Source organism: Ictidomys tridecemlineatus, chromosome 1 (assembly GCF_052094955.1).
Source record: "Ictidomys tridecemlineatus isolate mIctTri1 chromosome 1, mIctTri1.hap1, whole genome shotgun sequence".
Lineage (NCBI taxonomy): Eukaryota > Metazoa > Chordata > Mammalia > Rodentia > Sciuridae > Ictidomys > Ictidomys tridecemlineatus.
This window is the reverse complement of record NC_135477.1, coordinates 177,170,616-177,189,297: the sequence shown is the minus strand read 5'-3', so window position 1 is coordinate 177,189,297 and position 18,682 is coordinate 177,170,616. Positions and strand designations below refer to the sequence as shown.

General features: G+C 36.1%; 1 protein-coding gene across 15 annotated transcripts in view; it reads right to left on the bottom strand.

Moving 5' to 3' along the window:
- Window positions 1-18,682, bottom strand: part of Tenm2 (teneurin transmembrane protein 2) — a 2,558,256-nt gene that overhangs the window by 1,069,299 nt on the left and 1,470,275 nt on the right. For all 15 annotated transcript variants that reach the window (XM_078052148.1, XM_078052158.1, XM_078052210.1 and 12 more), the window contains one exon: window positions 2,400-2,513. The gene's annotated coding sequence lies outside the window, so the exon portion shown is untranslated. The remainder of the gene's footprint in view (window positions 1-2,399; window positions 2,514-18,682) is intronic.

Here is an 18,682-nt window from a genome sequence, read left to right as displayed (position 1 = left end):
TGTTAGGCAAATCACTGTGAGATTTCTGGGGAGCATGGAAAGTTGCTCAGGCTTTCAGTTTTTAAGCCTGAAATTTTGACACTTGCTTTAATTATCATGCAAGTGCCCAGAATTGTGTAACCTGCTCTCTGTTCCTAGACTTGCAGGCTCTTTCTCATCACCCTGGCTATCTTATCAGCTTACTTCCCTGACCACTGCATACAGAAAAACAATCTTGCTACCATTTTTCAGAAAACTGAGTCAGAAGATTAAATTAGATAAGATTAGGACGATGAGCAAGAAAGAGAAAGAAAGGCAAGGAATGACTGCTCTATATGACTAGGTCACAAAGCCCTCTAGATACCTTACCAAAGACCTTGTTCACACAGACACCATGCTTCCAGGTCTTGGCAAAAAAATAAATAAATAAATAAATAAATAAAAAAAAAATAAAACCTCATTTTCCCTAAGTCTGCAGTTTTCTGGTCTCTTGCTTGCTGAGAGAGGACAGATGGGTTAGCATAGGATATGTCAGAGTCTTAGGTCTGTTGTACCATACGCCCTCCTATTTCTTCCAAAATTGACAACTCTACATTTGTAATGGATTTCCTCAGCACTTGGTTATGTATGTTTCCTTAAGAACAAAAGCAAAGATAGACCCCAGCTTCCACTGTAGAAAGTAGCACTGGCGGATGTTTCCAGGCAAGGGCAGCACCTGAATGGCTTGAGTTAAACACCCTGAAGTCAGAGAGGCCTTCGAACCACGTCAGCCTTATTCAATCAACTTGAATGTCACCTAGAAGACAACTTGGAACAAATATGCTTCAGAGAAAGTTGGGATATGCTGTGTGTTTTTTATCAAATTGAATGCTATACTCGTAATGAAAGCACACAAGATCCAAATGGAACTGTTACTACTCTAGTAGAAAATTCTCTCTGCCTGGGTCTCACATTCGCAAAGATCTAAGTAGACAGCAAAAGAAGTGCCGGAAATGTGATAGAAAGGTAAATTCTAAACAGATTGTTTGAACTCGAGTTTCTTCACAAGCAAAGTAGAGCTAGAATTGCTGAAAACATTCATTTATCCCTGACTGTGCATCAAAGTACCAGGTAAGTACCTTACTGCATCGTCTAATTTAATTGTCACTACTGTCTCCCAAGATTCCCATTTGGACGTTATATAACGTGCTCAATGTTGGAAAGATAATAACAGATTTCAGTGTACTTTCCACACTAACCATTCCAACCACGCCAATTGTTGTTCTATAAACACCTCCTTCTTCACAGTATTCACATCATTGCCCTTGTCCTTAAAGCCACCCTACTCCCTCAGCCACTTAAGACTTCCTCTTCACTCACAGTCTCATTTTCACAGAAAAACTTGTGCTAGCAATAAAACATAAAGAAGAAAAACGGGATTTAATTTAGATATATTTTCCATGTATTTTGTCTAATCACTGTAAATGCTCAATATCACTTTGCACACCTTGTCCTTACCTGTCAGTCTGGATAATACTCCAAGGACTAAAACTTTGCCCTAACCAATGTTTTTAGCTAAATGAGACACCTCCATCTCCAAGTTAGAATTGCAGAATGCATTAAAGGTCCCTGTAGAATCCTTTAATTGTCCTGCCCCAAGATGAACCATAATAGGAGGATTTCATCTCTAGAAAGATAAAAGCAAGATCTAAAAGAGGTCTAGGACTATAGCTCAGTGGTCCAGGACTTACAAAGCATGTTCAAGATCCTTTATTTTAAGTAAAAATAAAAGAATAAATAAATAGAAAGAAACAGACTAGAGATACATGGAGATAGGAGTTCCAAAAAAAAAAAAAAAGAGAGAGAGAGATGTAGGGCTAGAATATGTATAAAATATTGAGAATACTAGTTCAGGGACAATTAAAGCAGAAAACATTTAACTAGGAGCATGAGACAGTCCCATGGTTTCCTTTCACTTGCTATCTCATGGCCTGTATATAAGAACAACATTAGAACACATCAAGAGAGCCAAGATTGTCATCCAGGTCTTTACCCTCTGCAGTGTGATGGGATGTGGTCCAGCTAACCACAACCATCACATCTTATTTCCTTGTGTCCAGAGCCAATATGGAAAGTGGAGCGGGGGATGGGCACACAGCCCCATCCAAGTGGAGAAGTGTTGGGTGCGTAGCTGAAGAAGAGTGAAGTCACTCCATTGGGTAAGAGGAAGAAAGATAATAACAGTTTTCCAGAGAGAAGGAAAATATCAGTACAAATTACATTGTTTTTCCATAAGGAGAAAAAAAATAATGCAAAACAATTTTCCTGCACAGATCTGGAAAAGCTCAATTATAGGCCCAGTATGAAAGCACATTGGTCCACAGTGTAAACACAACCTGAGGCAGAACAAAGCACAGAATTGTAGCTGGGATTCCACTCACCAAAAGGTTGGATCTTCAGTGTGCAATTCGGCTAGATTTCTAGGCGGGCTCCACTGCAAAGCCAAGTAAGGAAGCGAGCCCCAGACTGCTTAGGCAGTAAAAAGCTGGACACAACTGCCAAAATGAAGAAGAAAATTAGGTTAGATGCAAATGAACACAAAATAGCAAACAAACAAACAAACAGAAAACACAAATGCCATCTATCTTCAAAATGTAGGAATGTTGAAATCAGAAACTAAATGAACCTTATTATACACCTTGGGTATCTTTCAACAGAGGAATACAAAGTCTGGTATAAAATATATTAATCAGTTCAGTTGCTTTGAAGCTGTCATACCATAATATCAGGGTACAAAATGACCACCATGGTGTTATAGTTTGTATATTTGTTATTCCTCAAAGTTGATGCTGTGTATAATATCCTGAGAGGCATGATATTAGAATGAGGTAACGATCATATGCATTCCTAGTAATATTTAGGTTTACGTTCAGGCTTCTTATATATGAACGATTTATTTCATCTTAAAATTTAGTCTGGTTCTGAACGTCGTGGCACACACTCCCAGCAACTTGGGAGGCTGAGGCAGGAGGACCACAAGTTCGAGGCTAGCTTCAACAACTTAGCAAGTCCCTGTCTCAAAATTTTTTAAAAATGAGAAGAACTAGGGATGCAGTTCTGTGACAGAACAACCGTGGGTTTCATCCCCAATACAAAAAAAAAAAAAAAAAGTTACAATTTGACAAACAGTTTGGCCACTACCTCAATGACTTTTAAATTCAAATGTTTGCTAGTGAATACCATTATCAATAGTATGTAGGAACATATTATAAAAAAGAAAGGTTTCAATGACCTCAAGTTGGTCTAAGAAAATAACTAAAATTTTATTCATCTAAATATGGGCATATACGTGAGCCTGTTGCGTGAAAAGATGGAATATATAAATCCACCAAAAGTACTTTGTATAGTGCCTGCCACATAGTACTTGTTCAGTACAAGTCAGCCATTATCGTCACCCTCACAGCCACCACTCCAATGCCACATGTCTAAAATGTCATCAAGAAATTCTGGATTCATCTTGTAATAAGTGACTTTTTTGAAAAATGCAACCCCCCCCCCCAAAACACACACACATTCACACACACTCAGCCTAAAAGAGGTCACATATTCAACTAGTCCTACACTAAGACATCTATGGCTCTCTAGGTCCCCTCATCCTCTGATGAAAGGAACTGGAACAATGGGTCAGTGAAAAGGTAACCTCTTAAACACACCAGAGGGGTGGTGTTAGTATTGAATGAAAAAGAAGGAAAGACTTTTAAAAATAAATGGCTCTGGTTTCCCAGGTTAGCGCAGGTCATTTCCATCTTGGGCATCAAGGGTATACTTCATATGTAATACGAGGAGCCCCTCCCGACTCGGCATGTCCCCAGACTGGATGTAAGATCCTCCAGAGAGCTTGAGAACTGCCAGCTCAGCTGAGCCCATCTCAAGTTCCGCACACAGCCACACTGCGGGCCACATTCCTAGAGCCGCTCCACCATATGAGGTCAAGCAGTGTGTTTAGACCAGTGGCTATATCCTCCCTGACCACCTTGCCCTCTGCAAAGACTCCTGACACTCTGGAACACAATTTTTGAGTGTTAACATGCTGCTGGTCTTGCAGCTACAGAGCTTGCTACCATGCAGTGGAGAGTATGGAAGGCAGTTCTTCCGCTGGGGGTTTGAATTGTGAGTCTGTCACTCACAAGCACAACACTGTCCAAGGTTCCTGAGACCCCCACTGAACCTCAGTTTTTTTTTTTTAATATGTAAAATGGGACTAAAATATCTTCCACACAAAATTGAGTAATACTGAAAGTCAATGCTTCTGCCACACCTGGGGACACAACCAACCGTTAATCACCACAATGGCCTTCCTTGTTAAGTCACCTTCCTTCTTATAGTATCTTGGTTCAGTAGCTGTAAGTATACAGTTGTCTAATCAAGACTGTGTATCTTTAAAAGAGTGACGAGTGACAAAGACTAGGAAGAATTACAGACCTTGTATAAATGTGCTTTGTTTTTGTTTTGTTATTTTGGGGGTTCTCAAGTTGGCAATCCGAGCCCAGCAAGGCAGTGTGGCTCTTTGATTCCCTTCTTAGAAACTCTGCAGTCTTTATCATTGTTATATCACACAACTTTAGCACTTAATTATATCCTACCTCGGAATAATTAGGTGTCCTTATAATCATGTCTGTTTACTCATTTGTGAAGCTCTGATCCTTTAATCGCTCCTGAATATTAGTTTTTAATTCTATGAAGAGCCACAATTTAACAATTTTATTACTAAGTAACATTGTAAGAATATTTTCCAGAAGATTCACCAATAGGTGGGATCAACAATTACTTGGATAATTAAAAGAAGTATAAAACCATAACATTTCACCTGGAAGGGGAAAGCTGTGCAGCCCTTAGATGTCTCTGCCCCTGGACTGAGACTGCCTCAGAGAGCATGCGGTGGGGTCAGATGTGCCTCTCGGTGAATCAACAATTTGTTCTGAAGATAAGCTACGAACTCTCTGGAATAACAGGAGTCTATGTAATAAGACCACTGACAATTTTAGGCAATAGAGAAATGTTGCTTGCTTTGTTGTTTCATATAATATTAATTGTGAATTTAAAGACCTGCTGTTAGAATGCAAAACAAAAACAGGCACGGCCAGTGTACACACGGTCCACTGGGTATAATGTACTGAGAAAATGAGCAAGCCCCACAGTTCAATGTCTGCTTGAACCCTCAGCAGAAACCCTCCCTAGCCCTGTGATGCTAGAAAAATTATAACCCTCTGCATTCCTCAGACTCCTGGGTAAGAAGGATAAGAGGGATAATAACAGAATCTAACTCATGGGATTGCTCTAAAGATCATACAGATAATACATGCACAAAATATGACTGGCATAAAATTATTATTTATTTATTATTATTAGAGAAATAGAATTATATAAAAATCCACTGATTTTCTGAAATTCTGAACTTTCAAATACACCCCAAATTTTGTTATAGGCGTTATGAATATCCCTCAAGTTAGTAACTGAGAAGTATTTTTAGATCAGTGTATTTCTCTCATCAAATATTCAATAACAAATGGCACATTCTTTAAGATAATACATTTACTGAATTTTGTTATTAGGACCTATCTATGTTAAGATCTGTCAGATAAAGCTAAAATTAACTAAAATTCAGTGCCTTATTAATTAAATGATTATAAAATAATATAATTAAGTAAAACCAAACTTCGTAGCATTTTTTTCTAAAATACAGATTTCTTTTACATTTTACACACAGAATTTTACATAACTGCAATGTGATATGACCTAGATTTTTGGAATTATTTTTGAATATTTTCTTGTAGTATCATCGTGAAGAAAACCTAAATGTTTCAGTTGAAACAACAGTGCAAATCATTCAAAAGCACAAGTTAATAATAAACACTGCTTACATTTTGTTGAGAATCTTCCTAACCATCTCCATAAATAAACTCATCTGGTATAGATAAAAAAAATTGTACATAAAGGAGACAATATCATTCACTGATTTTATTACAAAATATTTTTTCTAATAAAATGTATTTTATAGATTGCTGATGGCAGTCAATGTGGACACACTTAGAAATCAAATAAATTATTTTAACTTTCCATTTAACATTTGTAGGAAGTTTGAAATATTTAAATATCCTATTTAAAAGTTCTATAAAAGAAGCAATTTAAAATAATTAAAAATTATTTACACTTGGGTACTAATTTAGGGATGCCTTGATTTTTATCTTTTAGATAGATTTTCTCCACCATTAAACATAAAAATCAAAAAAACAAAGCAAACTGCAGACTATATATGTTACACAAATGCCACAAATGGAAGTGATCAAGAAAAGCCTATAAAAAGCCACACAATAGGAATAAAACTTGCAAGATGTTGTTCTCTTCATTCAAACTACCAGTTCCCTTAATGGAAATTAAGTTTATAGGCTTAAGAGAAATATTAACAATTTCCCCTTCAGATATGAAGAGAATAATATTACAATGTAAGGAATGGGAGATTAGTAAATGCAAATTAATTGACTTCTTTCGAATGAATAAAAATAAAGATTTCACAGACAGAAAAATATGAGCCTATCAGTTTCATTCCACACAGAGGAAAATGAAATGGCAAGTTCAAATGAATGAATTTCATAACACTCAAGCCAGTTTGCATTTGACTATTCATATAACGGTTTAGGAACTTCAGCCTTATTCAAAAATAGAATATTCTAAGTTGAAATTACAGATTTCTCTGTTACTTAATAAAGAAATTTTATCCTGAGAAATTTAGACTTGCTGCAGCTTTATACCACAGAAAATTATTATTTGGTCTGGGTATACTAAAACTAGTCAATGAATATATTCACTCAGTTTTTTTCCTTTTTTTTTTTTTTTTTGGAGAAATACTTCATTGAGTGGTGATTGTGTACTAGATTCCATTCAAGCTCTGGGCCTATGCTGTGAAATTTGCCAACCATCTGCCATATGCAGCTATTGAAATGTGGCTAGTTTTCAATGATGTGAGATGTAAGGGTGGAACACATACCTTGCTTCACAGATTCAGTATAAAAAAAAATGTAAAATATATCAACAACATGTTTATTTTGGTTGCACATTGAAAAGTACAGTTTGCTATATTAGGTCAAAAATATATATAGTAAGACAATTTCACCAGTTTTCCTTTAACTATTTTTAATGGGTCTATTTGATATTTTTCAGTAACACGTGTTGCTTACTTACAGACAGCCCTCCCCCAGAAAATACTGGTGGTATACAAAGAATACAGGCCTGTGTATTCATGGATTCCGCCTGCTTATGGCCAGATGCTAATGCTGTTTAAGGACCTGTGTCAGATGCTACGGATGGAGCATTAAAGTATAAGACGTGAGCCAACCCCTGAAACTTATGCATCAAAAGTCACTAAAATGATGATGCTATTAAATATAGATAACTTAAAATATGACATGGTTTCATGCAAAAATAATTTAATTCCTCCTCTAAAATTATGGTTTTGTACATTGCAACTCACTTCCTCTATCGCGCAAAGCATGTGACCAGTGCACACTGGTCTTGTGAATGTGGTCCTCAGGTTCCAGGGAGAAAGGCAGATTTCATATTATATTTGCTTTTAGTGGCAAATTTGTATAGTAGAGCAAGAGAGTGCCCTCATTATAAATGCTGTTTGAAATGCGCTCATATCCCCAAGCTAGCTAAGCTGGATCTTAGGAGGAGAGAATTAAGAGAATACATTTCAAAACATCCAGAAGCCCCTGAAGCCACCTTCAGGATCCGAAGGCCCACTGTGGTTCTGACAAATAGATTAGAGAACTATCAAATACGTGTCAGAGATTAATGAGCAGAGAATGATATTTGGTGGTCCTGACCAAAACTTCACAAAGAAATGATGGCCATCCAAACAGCAGTGACAAGGTTTGCTTAGAAGAGGTTTAAAATGGCATGAACCAGATTTTTAAATATGTTTTATTCTCTCTAAAAATCACTTCTGTTCAAGGACAACTTTTATTCTTGTTATATGGAATCTTGGAATCATGGAATTTTCACTTCTTAAGATAACATTTCAATTAATTTAATTCATCCTCTTCTTCATCCAGAGATTTCCACAATAATCTGTCAAATGCTGGCATGGTTTTGCTTAGAATATATAGCTTCTATCATAAAGATGCACCAAACCAATCCAAACACAATCATATTTACGACATTCAAATGCAGGGTATGTGATTCAAAGCTTATGTTCAAAGGCTTGAGGAAAAGGGAAAAAAAATCTACAGAAGTTTAAAAAGATACTCTATGTAATACCAATTCATTAAGCAATTTTGAAAGGGTCAAATCCTATTTTGCTTAAGGGTTATCTGATACAGAAATTACCAGAGTTATATCAAATATGCATTCTCTTCCTGCTCATTTTCTGAGTGAATAAATATGAGAGCAATTTTATACAGAATCACTTCAACTTGAACTAATAATTGTGTATTGCATGCCTAGAATAATGTTTGTTTCAGAAGGATACATATAAAAAGAAATGCAAAAGAAAACATCAAATCAGTCACTAATTATAATTAATTCGAAGATAGTTGAGGTTCATTTACTTTTGCTAAAGTATATAAAATAGTACTCATATGGAAGCCTAAAGTGCAATCAATTGAGTACTAGATTATATAAGGATCATCTTTATTTACTGAGTAACTTTAGGATTCAAAATACCATTTTTGGTGACAAGTTGGAATAAACAATTTTGTAAGACTCTTCAGAAACTGTGGACCTTTTGTTGTTATTTAATTTGAAAGAAGTATGCGGTTATTTTAAAAAAATGTGAAATCATTAAGAAAAACAAACTTGCTGAAAGACGTTGCTTGGGATTTGATTTGCATTGGAACATTCTGGGACATGTGTTATTGAAATATATAAGGAGATTTATAAATTTATCATCATCTCTTTTTAAATGTGGACAGATGGGGAACTAACCAATAGAAGAAGAATGTTTTTTCAATGATGAAGAGTCTGACCTTTGTGCATGGAGGCCTCAGACTATTGCTTTGATTTATAAGATAGTAATTACTACACTTAACCTCTATTTACAGCAAACTATTTAAATGTTCATCTGATCCTTTCAAATATCACCCACAACATCCCTCAAAGAGTTCTTCGTTCTTCTCGTATTCATTCACTGATATGGAAACAAATGAGCCCCTTCCCTGAATTCCTACATCCTGCATTCCTACCATTTAGGGGAAATTACTGGAATAAGAGAGTGAAAAGTGATCAAGTGAACTGACCATCTAAAATTGTACATCAACAAACAATCACCCTTTGGGAGAGCATGGTGAGAAATACAGAATGACCATGAACATAGAATGATCACTGCCTTCTACAAAAGCTATAAAACTATAAAAGAAAAAATGATGGGAAAAAAGTACAAACCTTCACTTTGTAAGTAATTTGCTTTTCAAACACACAAATCCTGAGGAGTGCTGAAATATAATAAATTTTACTGAAAGCACTAAGTAGAGAATTTTTCACACACATAACATTAAAGTAGAATTGAGGTAGTGATCCAGTTCTTGTACAAAAACTTTTGAAGCACCTTTCAATTGGCTTCATTAGCATTCAGTTTGAAATGAGCAATTTCCAAATAACCATAATTGATTTCTATCTGTGCCTCAACAGAAACTCCCAGTGGACTTTTATTTATCGACACGTTATTAGCTATCACCATATTTTACTTGTAGTTGGCAGGAAAAAAATGAAATTGTATCTCTTTAAAAATTAACTCATATTTCTCCCCCCATTCTAACCTCATACACCCATTTGTTTGTGCATACACACTCACACAAACACACACATATGCACACATTGTCTCTCCATACATATGTACACACCAACTAAATACAGACCATAGTACTGGAAGGAATTTACTCTATGTTGAATATTTCAGAGGAATAGAGTGGAGAAGGGGGTAGAGAAATGTGGAAATGACATGTGTTTGCAATATTTTGAACATTCAAGATCCCATATACCAAATGTCATATAGATATAATTATACTTTGGGATTTTTTTTTAAAGTACAACCATTAAACAAACCAGGCTGTTAGAATATTAAAATAAAAGGTTATGCTCTAAATTTTTAAATACAAAGCATGTGTATTTTAATCACATTGCTATGAGATCTAATGACATCGATAAAAATTAGGAAAACACATTCAAAATCAATTTCAGAGTTAAAAATCCTCATTGAGTAAGGTGCTAGAAAAAATAATGTGATTTTTTTTAAAAGGAGAAATAAAAATGACCCAATTATTTACTGTGTTATTCTCACCAACATGAACTGTACCCTTTAAAGCATAAATTCTCCATTAGGAGTAAATTTAACCACACTTGAAACAAGAAATCAGCATGATTACTATATTAAAAAAATTTTCCAGAAAATCATTATATTAAGCAGCAAACAAATGCCTTCATCCCTTTCACTACCCTCCCTCTAATTAATTAACAGATTGGCACAGTCTAAGAACTAAATTTATTTTCAATTAAAATAAGAAGCCCATATGTCATGATAATTTTTGTTACTATTTCTAATGCGCAAAACAAAGGTTTGCTTTTAGCATTGAACATAGTAATCACAACAAATCCTTTAATTTTCAATAACTGTAAGGATACTTCAAGAGTTGTTCTCCTAGCAAGGTACTACCTCAATAGTTAATCCTATTAAGAACTGAGCCATGTACTGCAACTAAATCCGCTGGGGAATTTAGGAATCAGAGGCTTATGCACACTCAGAAGGCAGCGACTTTTATAAAGGGCTCTATTATATGAGGGACAAAAGAATACCACTTGTGTACTTAAATATCATCTGCTTTTCCTTCCAAAATACTCCATTTTTAAGTAAAGATATGTGATTTAAATGTATTTAGAATTTAGCTTTTGGCACGGCTCTCGTTTCTGGTAGAAGTGCCATCTGCGGGCCCCATGGCTCACTCGTAATGATATGCTTACAAGCTGCTTCCCCTTTCTGCACAATGTACCCTTTCACTTTAACATACATTTTCCATAAATTTTTGAATAACAAATTGGGCTGTGGAAGTTTGTTGAAACGGGACAGGAGAAATGCCTGTAGGCTAGAAAATGACGACTTTGCTAAAAGAATTGGTGTCGGAGGAAAATATCCACTCCCCTGCCCAAGCTCCCTGCCACCACAGCCCCCAGTCCACCCAGCCTCAGCTGTGATCCTTCAAAAGTGCAGAGGAACCTTCTCCCTGGATAGGTTAGGTCTGTACATTAACTTAGGCAAAGAGCCCACATGCCTGCCATCCATTACACCTGCTGGGTGACAAACAGACGAGAGTCACCAAGCCGCCTCCCAACATTTGATCTCCTGATATTGCCAGATGTCCTCCACTTACAGTCAAACAAAACCACAGTCATTAATACAGCTCACCCGGCTGGCGTTTAATTGAGGGAAAATGTTGAGTTCTAATCTAAAACCCAAACTACCCAAAGCTTTTGATGTGTGAACTTGTAAGCTAGTAAATATGTTTCAATTTGTATAACTTTCTGTTTCAGAGAACTTATTTCATTGTCAGGATGGGAACTGGTACAGGCAGGTAGATTTTACTCCTTTCAAGAAGGAAGACCTGTAGTGTGAAGCATTTGGCTTCTGAATTTTGAATTTAAGCAACAGAATTTACCTTCACTGTATCTGTTATATGCACAAACACAATAAAATTATCTGGACTGTGAGCTTTAATTCAAATACACCACTTAACTGAAAGGTAAGTAAGCAAAAAAAAGAAAAAAAAACTAAAATCAAGGGAAGGCTTAGACAGAAAAAAATCTAAGTGCCCTTCTACTCACTTCCTCCCTGTGTTCCACAGACTCATTAAATTATCTACTGACAAGATTTGATGAGGGAATTCAAAACAATCAGATGCCCAGGTACATTCCAGATCTACTGAATAAGAGCTTCCAAAGGTGAGCTCTAGGAATTTTAAAAGTTCCTGTTTAAGACTTTTGAAGATAGTCTTAGATCTTGAACTTGGCACTCCTGGAACTGCTCATGATAACACAACTTAGCAGTTTGACTTTATTCTTTTCTATTTCGGAAATGTTTACTGTGTCTGGCTCCGGGCTCTTCGTATGCAGGGTCTAGAAGACAAAGGCTTCTCTCTGGAGAGTGAATACGTGGCTCTAGTGACAGTCATGGGATACCTAATCTTATGAGACAGAAATGATTCTTATATAAGAGGCAAAAGATGAAAAAAAGAGACTTGAAATACTTTCTAGAAACTTAGGACATGGGAAATTTCTGGAAACTTTGAGAATGAAAAAAAAAAAAAAATCACCAGAACTACCACAAATACTCTCAACATCTATGTGTCAGAGGGACTCTGACTTTTTCAAGAGAATAAGGTTGACATTAAGCATTAAGGAGGAAGCCAGAAGGATGGCAGCCCCTTTCAGCATCCATTCAGTATTCAACTTCTTTCCATTTAGCTCTCCCTCCATCTGGCTTCCTCTCTCTCTCTCTGGATTGAATAGATTTTCTCTTCAGAGAGGTTTCCACTGATGAGCTCCAGGGGTCCCCAGTTATTTTTGCTTGATAGTTCTATTTGTTTCCTTGAACTTATTGCTCTTCTTCTTCTTTTTTTTAAACATCTCTTCTCTGTCTCCTTGTAACAGAGCTGAGGCCTTCCTGTCTTGCTCAGTTGTCCCCAGGGGCCCAGAGCACCACCAGGCAAGGAGGAGTTATCTAAGAGATGACTGAACGAATGAATTAAAGAATCAAGAATAGTTATATCAGTTGAGCATCCTAATCTGAAAATCTGGACTCCAAAATGCACTGAAATTCAAGTTGTGCTATGACACCGTACGTGGAAAATTCCACAGTGTGAAACTTGGTTTCATTCACAAAATTATGAAAAAAATATTATATAAAATCTCCTTCAGGCTCTGCATACAAGATATCTATGTAACATACATAAATTTTACGTTTAGATTTGAGTCCCGTCCCCAAGCAATCACATATAATATGAATATACGAAAATCAAAATCAAAATTCAAAACAATTCTAATCCTGAGGTAAGGGATTCTCAACCTGTGCTTGGCATTCTTTGATTCCTTCCGTTACCAGACTTGGTTTTGTTTTTCAATACATTTTCCTGGACATATAACGTGAGTAAATTTTTACTTTGAAATCTTCCCTGATTCTGATTCTTTTTTGTTTCTCTTTGGCCCATCTGCCATGTAGCTTTTTATCTACTGGGGAAACTTGTTCTTGAGCCCAAACGAATAGCAATTCACTTTTACCTAAATCTAATATGCTCTCAAACCACCTCTCACTAGAATTTTTAGAATGTCCACATTAGCCTTCTGATGGGACAGAAATCCAAATCACATTCAAATCTTACACTCCATACTAACAATGAACAACAACAACAAATTCCCTCAAAGAGAAAAAATACTGGAGGAATTTCTCAAAGGCCAAGGCAGTCGAGGAGAAACTCAGACCATCAGCTCATAGAATATGAGGAATTAAACATTAAAATCATTGCTTTATGGCTTTTGGTAACTGTGGCCCATATTAAATCAGGCTTAAAAATACTAAGTGCTATTAAGCCACTTTTATTTTAGCTTTTTCTCCAGCTGCTCAGCACATCCCTGCAACTTCATAGCACCTACTAATGGAAAGTGAGCTCAGATTCTATTGACAGTTTCATGACAAGCCATACTTCACCTTCCATTGTCCAGTCTTCTTAGCTGTTCATTATCTTGACTGCTGTGCCTACGAGATAATGATACACTCTGCTTCTACCCCTGACTGTAACACATTTTTGCTCCAGGGTTCCTTTTAATTGAAACACACTCTCTGTGTTACTGTTTTTGGTGTAAATGTAAACACATTTAACACAAGAATTCAGTTCATATTTGCTTCACCAATAGGAAGTATCTAAAAAAGTCACCTGCCTCCAGAAGAATGATTGAAGGATTTTTTTGAGACAATGTTTTTTTTTTTTTTATTCTTTTCTTTCATTCCCTTTTGTTGCTTCTATGGATGTGATAATCAATTGCCTCTGTGAGAAAAAAAAAAAAAGAGATGGGCATCCCTACTATTTCTCTGAGTGTCCCAAACCAATTCAAAAAACATTGAATCACGTTTCACCAATTTTTGCACATAGAATTGACCAAAAGTGTTTTTACTATAAGAAGGGGGCCTAATGAATTGTCTCTGTTAAACAGTCTATTGGAAATTGCATTAAGTAGTCAGTCATCAATTGACTAGAATAGGATTGCCTTGTTTCAGGGGCAGTGGTAGGTGAACATGGCCAAAACACTGCCCATGCTCAGCAGATATTCTCAGAAACTGAGCTCTCATTGGAAAACTGAACTCTTTTCTCCAAAAATGTGTTTTTTAAGAATGCACGTACAAGATTATTAGGATTTACTTGGGAAGGGGGAGCTGGAAGGAAGAGAATTTACTGTCTCTTTCAGGTTAATAGGCATTAACTAGGATCAAGGCTCTGTGTATGTGATTATATGTGCACACGCATGAATGTTGTGCTTAGGGAGATTAACCGTTCACTTTTAGAAGTAAAGTTTTCTTAAATATTAATTGATGGAGAATCAGTTAGAAATAATTTAACATTTCAGATCACTGGGACCTCCATTAGAGAGTCTAATTCAAAAAGTCTGGGTTAGGGTCCACACATCTCAGTTTTAAACAAGAAACAACAGGAGATTCTACTACAGTTGGTCTATAACCACCATATCCAATATGGCAGCCATTGAGCATTAAGAACACGGCTAGTTCACACTGAGGAGAAGACAATGTTGAAAACACACAGGATATAAAAGACTATCTATCTGTCTATCTATCGCTATATATAAATGTAGCATGAAAATATAACATGTCATTCTAATCATTGTCATATTGGTTAAATGCTGAAATGATAACATTTTAGATATTATGGGTTTAATAAAAGGGTTTTTTAAATTAATTTCACATATTTCATTTTATTTTTCAAACATGGCTACTAGAAAATTTAAATACATATATATAGCCTCACATTTGAACTTCTAATGGACATTATATCTTTACCTGAAATAATTTTTCTGTTGTATGGCATTAGTAAGTACCCATTCGAGGACAAGGGTAGTAATCCTTAACCATGATAGTGGGACCAAATCTGTATGATCAAGTTTGTAGTAAGATATGCTTAGAGGCTTCCACAAATTCTAACAAAGATATATACATTGATGAAAATGCCACATGCATACATTTCTACATAATTTTGGTTTTAATTTATAAAAAGTCCCAGGTGTGGCCAGTTCTCAACTTCAACTCTGAAATTGAGTTTGTATGTGTGGACATGGGTTATGCTCTTCATTACAGAGCATGCTTTTTCATGCAGTGAAGGTCACCTACAGGGGAGTAAAAATACTCAGAATGGAAACTGGTAAGTATTATCAACTATAGGTTTAACTACTGTAAGCTATACGATGGCATCAACCAACAGGTGTACGCTGGAATGTTTACCATGCTTGTAAACATTCTCTCTACTGGCCAATGTACTATGAATTCCAAAGAGGTGATGTATACTGGAGCTTCCAACATCAATGCATTAGGAACTTTTTATACTCCGTTATTAGTTCACTATGCTGGGGTTTGTACATTTATTTTCACACTACTCTGTTTTAATGATGGTGAGGGAACTCCAGTCTTGATGTTCCTGACCCATAGGCTACACATTCATATTTAGATGAAGAGATAAATCAGATATCAACTAATTTTCTTAGTTCACAATATTCAGAGTGGCTGAGTGAAATTTTCATGGTGCCCCTAGGGAAATAGAATTATCTAACTGTTTCATTCATTAAGCAGTTAGGTACAAACAACTTAATATTAGTAATGTGGGAAGGTGTCCCTGTCATTCCCTTGAATATTTAGTATGCCTTACAGATCCCAAGTATGTTTGTTAAACTCACCCATTCTCCCCAATGCCATTTGAGAAGAGTAATACTTATTTTAAATGGTCAAGAAATCAAAGCAAAACTGAGTACTTTCTATAGGACAGAACATACCCAATGTCAATAGTTACTTAAATCTGGTTTTTAACACATTTTAATTATTCCAGTTTATAAAAGTCAGCATTCTATTGCACCCTTGGTCAACTATCCTAAAGCTCATATTTAGTATTGACCATGAGTCAATCAGCTGGTCAATCAATAAAGTATTTATCAAGTGCCTGTTATAGCTCCTGTTATAGGTGATTCTACTACAGTTGGTCTATAACCACCAGCTTTGATCCTGTGATTCATCTACTGATATTTCTTAATTTCATCTTTTCCACATTTTTCTAAGAGATACCAGCCACATGACTCAGGAAAGAGGAAGATAAGATTATTTGTTATTATTGTCATCTAAATTTGAATTTTTCTATTTCTTCTCATACTGGTTTTTTTGTTTTGTTTTGTTTTGTTTCATTTTTACCTATGACTTAAACGTTTTGTAATAGCTAGGAAGTTTTGGGACATTCTGAAAATAAACAAGATGTTGCTATCATTTTGAGACATAGACAGGGGTAGGAATCTAAACAATGTTGCACTTAATCAATGGTTAAACTTGACTTCTAAATTCCATTTTCTGAACTAGCCTATAAAGATAATAGGAGTTACATCTCCAACCTAACAAGAAATAAAAAAAAAAAGCAACAACTCTTCACCAGACAAACTGCTACCCCCTACACTTTTAAAGACAGACATACAAATGCAGAGAATCACAACTTACTGAAGCAGAAACCCTTGGAACACAGTGAAGACTTCATGAATCTCTGGGCTCACTGTGAACAGCACCAAGAATTAAAAATGCAGCATGACCCATCACAGGGGACTCTCACCCTTTTGTGAGTTTTACCCCCCAGGGCTCTGCTATTTCCTGAAAAGCAAGAATACTTTTGTGTTTGAGATAGGGCAAAGGTAAGGAGACCATTTTGAACCAGGCCAACAGTTTGCTCTTCTTAATAAGATCTGCCCTCTGAGAAGCTATTTTACCAGAGCCTCACCTGTTGAGGATTTGTCAGAGCCTAGTTTTCCTTTGGGAGGAGAAATATCAACCCCAGCTCTAGACTTCCATATGTGTGAAGGAAAAGTGGCAAATCTGCTCCCACAGCTCCCCTTCCCATCACCATGTGCCTTCTGACAGGGGCAGCAGCCCTGAGAAGTCCAAGTTCACAAGCACAATCAGGGGACGACAAGGCACCTCTCCCCACACCTTACCACTACATTACTAAAAGACTATCTATCTAGTGTGTCAGGCCCACCTTTAAACAAAAATAGTATAAAGGGATAAAAAAGGGCAAAAGCCACAGTTGGAAGAGACTGAACGTGCATGAGAAACAGACTCAGATACCACAGAAATGTTAGAATGATCAGAACAGGAATTTTTAAAAACGATCAGCAGACTTAGAGTCTTTATAGGAAACGAAGACAGCACACAAAACAGATCAGCAGTCTAAGCAGAGAAAGAAACATTTTATGAAGCAATCAAAAGAAATGCAAGAGATCTCATACACTGTGTCAAGACAGAGAATTGCCATCGATGGCTCATTAAAATTGATACTGCTGAAGAAAGAATATCTGAGCTGGAGTTTATGATAATACAAACTTTCCAACATGAAGAGAAGTAAAAAAAAAAAAAAAAAAAAAAAAAAGAGAGAGAGAGAGACTGGGGTGAAGGGAGAAAAGCATATCCAAGCATTGTGGAGCAAACTCACAGGCACAGGTGTAGGACATGTGTCAAGAGTATACCAGAAGAAAAGAGAAAGGACCAGAAGTAATAACTAGTAACTGAGAATTTCCCCAAATCAATGTCAGACATCAAACTACAGATCCAGGAAGCTTAGAGACCAAAAGAAAGAATGCAAAACAAAGAAACAAAAAAATAAATTAAAAGTACACCCAAGTATATTCCAGTCAAACTTTAGAAAGTTGAAAACAAATTAAAGATTAGGAGCTGGAGGATATAGCTCAGTGTTAGAATACTTGCTTGGTACATGGGAGGCCCAGACTCAATCCCCAGCACTGCAAAAATTAAGTAAATAAGTAAATACTATCAAAAGAAGCCAGAGATTTAAAAACAAAAGTTACCTACAAAAGGGCAAAGATTTACATCCAATTACTCCTCAGGAAGCCATGCAAGTAAAAACAGAGCAGATGATACACGAAAAATTGTTGAGAAAAAAAAATTGTTAGCCAGGTAACCCAGAGGTCTGTGTACTGTGATATCATCCTTCATAGGTAAGGAGGAATAGTTTATCAGGTAAACAAAAATTGTGGGACTTTGGTACCAGGAGAACTGCCTTGAGAGAAATGTTAAATTCTTCAAAGAGAAGGAAATAACATAGGGTAGAAACCAGGATCCACATAAAGAAAAAAAGAGGTCAGGGCATGAATACCTGAAGGCAGAACACAGTCTTCTACTCATTCTTAACTGACATATGACATAACACATAACAGTGTGTTCCAAATAATGATAGCAACAACGAGTTCACTTAAATATGCTTTATGTATGAATATATACACATAAGAATATTTGTGTTTAAAAACTGGGTGTATTTCCTGTTCTTTATTGTATGGCAGTTGCAGCACTCATGAAGCTGTGTAGTCTAATTTGAAAGTGAACTTGGATTAATTGTAAAAGTGTATTTCAAACTCT